This window comes from Arachis ipaensis, chromosome B03, assembly GCF_000816755.2.
Source record: "Arachis ipaensis cultivar K30076 chromosome B03, Araip1.1, whole genome shotgun sequence".
NCBI classification, from domain to species: Eukaryota; Viridiplantae; Streptophyta; class Magnoliopsida; order Fabales; family Fabaceae; genus Arachis; species Arachis ipaensis.
Genome location: NC_029787.2, coordinates 116,207,291 through 116,214,109, shown reverse-complemented (window position 1 = coordinate 116,214,109; position 6,819 = coordinate 116,207,291).

Genomic DNA, 6,819 nt, shown 5'->3' with positions numbered 1-6,819 from the left:
AGGGACTATTATGTATCACGATTTGTAAGCCAGGGACTATTATGTATCACGATGCGTAACTCAGGGACTATTATATATCACGAATTGTTTCTGTTTCACATGCAGGGCCTGCTGTCTGCAGTCCAGGAGGTCATGCCTCATGTCCACCATAGGTTTTGCGTGTGGCACTTATGGAGAAATTTTAACAAGCAGTGGAAGGATTTAGAGTTAAGGGGTTTACTTTGGGAATGCGCACGATCAACAACTTATCAAGATTTCTCTGACAATATGAAGAAGATTAAAAAAATTAATGAAGATGCGTGGAGTTACCTGAACAAGTGGCCTATGGAGTCCTGGACAAAGTCAGCATTTAGTCATGCTCCTAAACTGGATAATATCTGCAATAACGCTTGCGAGGTCTTTAATGCAAGAATGAAGGAAGCAAGGGCCAAGCCAATCATCACGCTACTTGAGGAGGTCAGAATGTTTATTTTGAGAACAATCGCTAAAAACAAAGTTAAGTTAGCACCAAGGAAGAAGAAATGAAGATGATCCTTTTTTTGCCTATTTTGGATGAAACTTGACAGCTTTTTGTAAATGATGCTTTTTGTTTTGTGGCCTGAATTTATGACAGTAGACTTTTAGTATATCTGAATAGATTATGACAATCATGACACTCTGTGGCCTTTGGCTAAGGTGTATTTTGTCTAAACAGTTGTCATTAGTAAGGCAGGATTATTGTTACTTTTGTTAAAACTTATTGATATGGATATTGATATTGTTACAATTTCTTCCAGCTTCAAGTATGCTACTTCACATGCATTTTTTTGCAAATTCTTTCAGCAATTTCATTGAATGACAGAAAACAAATATGACATCTGAGAAGAAAAACTTTACTTTCTTCTAATACACTTCCACCCTGAATACAGAAACACAAACTCATTTTCAAGCTTTAACTACCAACATAAAACCCACAACAAAAACTACAAACAAAGCCAAACTTAAAATGTACATTTTTTGGGTTCTAATTTCAGCTTCTATCTTCCCAATTCTCCAAGCCAAATCCACCCTAACTTGGTCACCATCCACAGTAGACATTACCCTTCCTCTCAGGTCTTCTTCTCCAATGTCAGCCCAGACAAACAAACCACACCACCTCTTACCATTAACATTGTAGTTAGGGCACCCAAAGAATGGCTTGTTAGGGTTAGCCTCTTTGTGGACCACCGAAGAACAGGGCGGCACCCACACCCACACCACTGTGGAACAACCGACCCTCTACTTCGACTGGAACTCCTACTGTTGGACCGCATGGAACTCTGGCTCCCACTTGCAATCATGCTGGTAAACTTGGAAGGGAGCAGGAGACGAAGAACCAGAGAGAAACGGGTAGAAGAAGAAGATGATGGGGTGACATGGTGAACTTAGGTTTTAAAAGGGGGATAAGGACTAAATTGGAGCAATTCAAACTTTAGGCCACGTCATACAACCGTTACTGTGTCCAGCGTGGCAATATTTGCCAAGTCACTAACGGCGTCAGACCTCCGGTGACGGAAAATAGAGAAAGGACTAACGTGGTGCATTTTTTCGAATCTGGGGGACTAATTTGGTGCAATTGGGATCTGGAGGACTAAATCGGTGCAACTCGTCAATCTCAGGGACCAAAGTGGGGCTTAACTCCGCATAGGAGTGCGCAACGTGGGAGAAGACGAAAGCGGCCACAAATAAGGAGGGGGAGGTGCTGCAGCTCTGGATGTTTACAGAGTGAAGATTTTACTAGTAATTTAAGATGGTTTAATATTTATTTTAGAATTTTAAATTCAAAATTTTGAATCCTAACTAATTTGATTTTTGGATGTATATTTAAATTTTAATATATTAATAATTAAATATATTAAATCTGAAACAGAAATTTAAAATTAAAATTAAAATTTTAAATTTCAGTTTTATTTAATTTGTATTTTGAATATGTATTTAATTTTAAAAAGACACTAAATTTATTTATAATTTTTAGATGTGCTTGTTTTAATTTTTTTAAATTATTGTAATAAAAGGCTGAATATTGTACAACTTTTAAAGGATACCTAGTTGAATTGAAAAAAAAAATACCGAGTATCTGTAACTAAGCGAACATCAATATCTTCACATTTTTTACCATCTTCATGTTTTATTTAATTCTATGTTAGTTTTAGTTTATATCCTTTATTTTATCAATGTCTTTACATTATTCATCATTTTTATGTTTTGTTTAATTTTATGTTACTTTTAGTTTATATCCTTTTGTTTAAACGGTCTTGGTACTCTCACCAATAGTTTGATTTCACTCTAATTATTCTGTTAAAGTTTTTTTTTTAGAAAATCTACGAATTTTGTTCTTCATGCACATTTTTATGTGTTTCTCTTATTATCGCCCTTCTCTTTTCTTCAACACGCTCAATTGAATCGCCTCCATCGTCTTTTGTTGCCTTTATCGATTGCAGTTGCAAATTCTATTAGATTATTTCATGCATAACTTCCAGTTACATTTTTTCTTCTCTTTAGTTTACTTATTTAATTTATATTTTCAATCATTCTTCTATTCTTTTAATTTATTCCTAATTTTTTATGTAAAAAATAATTATGTCTTTTTCTTTTATCAATTTGATGTAGAAAGAAGAAAATTTTTTTATCTGATATGTGTTCTTATATTTTTATATTTTTTTTAAATTTTTTTATCTAATTAAAATATCTTTTATTTAACATATCAAGAATTAAACTTAACTTCTTTTATAATGAGTAATTTTTGAATCATCTAATTTATTTAAAAAATCACATTTTTTTACTTATTCTAAAAATTAAAAAATTAAAATTAATATTAGTACTTTTAGACTAACAGAATTAAAATAAAATACAAAAATAATTGTTAAATAAAAATAAAAATATAAAATTTTAGATCCCAAAATATAAAATAATTATAAGATAAAAAATTTAGTTAAAAATAATTTTTGTAAAATACTTTATGAATTGACATAACTATAAAATGAACTTTGAAATGATGATGTGAGTACTACTGCTGTCCATTACCACAAAAATAAAAGATGACATATAAATACACAATTTTTTTAAAATTTAATAAATATATACCCAATGCTCTTCATTAAAAATAATTATTTAAGTTTAAATCTATTCTCTTAAATTGTTGATACCATTCAAAGTTTCAAACTGAATATACTTTAAAGTTTTATGACGATTTGAATAAAGGCATATAGACTTTCTCTTTCAAAATTGAGAAGATATTGTATCCATAGTTAAGAAATAAAATAAAATTTACATAACTCAAAGAGATAAAAAAAGACAAAAAAAATTATGTAATTATTGGCACAATTAATACCTATGTATTAATTATAGTAAGAGATCTTTGATAATTATACTTTGTAAATATAAGGCTAATAGGATTACCTGAAAGATAAAAGAAAGTACTATATTTAGTGAAACGAAGAAGAGGACACAATGAATGGGAGTTGCGCGTAAAATAAAAAAAATGTAATCGCAATATGAATGAAGGAAAGTTAATAATAATTGCATTTTATTCTAATTTTTAAAATGCAGTTACGTCAATCATTATTTATCAATAAGGTTAAAATTGTTATACGAAAATTGGACACCATTCTCTCTATATTCTCTTTATATATTGTTTTAGATTATAAATTTATTGTATATTTTAAAATTTTTATTTGATAAATATTTATTTTAATTATTTATCTGATTCATATAAAATTTTTTTTGAGATATTGAACAGTACTGGATCTACTGTTATACAAAAAAACAAACTTTAGATATAAAGATGGAATAAGATAAAGAGCACTTGTCTTTTGAATTTTCTTTTAAAAATTAAAAATTAGAATTCAAAAATAAAATAAACCGTGAATATAAAATACTAAACACTTATATTATCATAATGTCTATTATTTGGACCAGTTCCATGATCGTGTGCTTAGTATTTTATATAAGTATTGGTTTTATATAAAATACTAAACCCTATATTTTTCAAAAGGCAAAATATAGATACCTGTGTTGCCTTTGGAGTTGTATCAACTCCCTTGTCAAATGATTTGCACGTCTTCTTGCGAGATGATGTTGCATTTGTTTTTCGGTGACAACATAATTATTGGTATGTTGAATTCTCCCTTTCTCAATAAATGCAGAACCAAAAGATAGCAAGACGCACAAAAGAAGATCGATGACATAGATATTTGTAAGTGGAGCAGTTATTTAATTTTATTACGATTGTGGTAGTTATTTGACTCTTTTATGGGTTAATAATTTTTTAATTAAAAATAAAAATGTATTATTACTATTTTGTCTATAAATTTAGTTTGTAAAATAAATTATTTGAGGACAAATGATGTCTACTAAACTTGGACACCAAACTCTGGTATTGTCTTTATATATTGGTATAGATTTGTGGGTTAATGATTTTTAATTAAAAACAAAAATGTATTTTTACTATTTTGTTCATAATTTTAGTTTGTAAAATAAATTATTTGAGGACAAATAATGTCTACTAAAATTGGACACCAAACTCTGGTATTGTCTATACCTTTATATATTGGTATAGATATTGGTATAGATTATAGAATTATAGATTATATATAACCAATTCAAACGTGGGAATAATTTCCCATTTTATAAAGGAATAACTGTTTATGATAATCTGATCTTGGAATATGTTTCTTTGTATTTTTTTTGGGGGGTTTTAACTTTTCTTTGTTTTAGCTTTTGGATCAGATTTTTTTTTGTATTCTTTTTTTGGAGTAGGTCAAGGTCTACAAATTAGACCCGACCGAACAGACCTAACCAATCCTCTAACTCGTTCTCACTCCTGGTGCTACCTCTAATGCTAACAATGGACAAATAATTCCATTGATGTTGAGAAAGGATTCTTACAATACATAACAAAAATTTTAAAGACCATTACTTATATGTCTCATAGTCTAAAATAAAAAATGTCTGTACATACAATAATATTTATAGAGGGCTTCATTTTAGTCCAAAACAAGAATACGAGAAGCCCGGTCAAACTCAATTGGCCTGACTCATAATCTGCACAGTTCTACAAAAATAAAAAAATCATCCTTAACCAAAGCCCATCTTGATGTCACATTAGCACTAATAAAATATAGTTCAATGAACTAATTTGAGTTGGTCAAGTGGTCAGCTCACTCGTCCGCTTAAGCAAGTGTCGGGAGTTCAAACCCCGCTTTGTGTATGCAGCAACTCATTGGCTAGCGGCAGACCTTTAAATGGAGCTCGGATCCGCGACGGATTAGTCTTTAACCTATCGCGTTGGGGGATACCGTTTGGGTAAAACCAAAAAAATAAAAATATAGTTTAATGAGGTTTATAAATTAAGCAGGATACGTGCATAAGAAAACAACAAATACAGTAGTTTGCTGATCATATTTAAAAATTGTCTTAAGTCTTTCTCACTCTAACACTTGTCAATAATATATTTTGACAACACATTAATATATATGTAGAAGATTCTCTTTTTCTACACTATAGAATTCACTTGAAGTAATACACACAATCAATCAATAACAATTCTCTCTCTCTTTTATACTCAATAACAATTCTCTCTCTCTTTTATACTGTTAAAACACTATTTTCTCTTTTATATACTTTATTATATATATTAGTAATATATATATATATATGAATCATATCTATTATATTGAGATATTAATTATAGTGAATATTAATATTAAAGTCTTCTATTTATACTTTTTTATTTTATATTTATTACTTTTTTCTTAGTTATTTATTTATTTTGTTAAAACACTATTTTCTCTTTTATATACTTTATTATATATATTAGTAATATATATATATATATGAATCATATCTATTATATTGAGATATTAATTATAGTGAATATTAATATTAAAGTTATCTAATTATACTTTTTATTTTATATCTATTATCTCTTATTTATTTATTTATTTTACAATACTATTATCAATTTGACAATTTATCAAAAGCTCGTTCAAACACAATTTCATACTTTGTGTCTTCTAATTGAAGTCATTCTTTTTTTTTTTTGGGTAATTATTCTTTTTACTATTTTCATGTGATTTATCTCTTATTTATTTATTTATTTTACAATACTATTATCAATTTGACAATTTATCAAAAGCTCGTTCAAACACAATTTCATACTTTGTGTCTTCTAATTGAAGTCATTCTTTTTACTTTTTTTTTTTGGGTAATTATTCTTTTTACTCTTTTCATGTGATGAAGAAAGGCTTAGTTCATTACTTCAATCTTATCCATTTGAATAAACAAATGAAGTACTTATCCAAATGCTAGGTTTTATTCACCACTTCTCATTAGATTTTCTTTTAAGCTGCATTTGTTTAGAGAGATAGGACACTAAAATAGAGACACTGAGACATAAAATTATATTTGATAGAGGAGACATAGACAGATACAATATGTTCAGAGATATTAAATTAGTGTATTTTATGTTCATCATGACAAAAAAGACACGAAAATACTAATAAGGGACATAACTTATTTTTCATTTTTTCTTTCATTATTTTTGTTAATTTTTTATAATTATATTCTTTATTATTATATTTTTCATCTCAAATTTTTTGAATGAAAAAAAATAAAAATAAATTAAATTTTTATAATTTGTTCTAATTTATCACCAAACAGAATATAAAAACATAAAATTTTGTATCATATCTTGTCCTGTTCTATTATCAGTATCTTGTCCTATCCTATTTTCGTAAACAAATGCTCCCTTAAATACTTCCATCAATCATAGAGCCAAGTAGCTTACTCAAATACTTATTT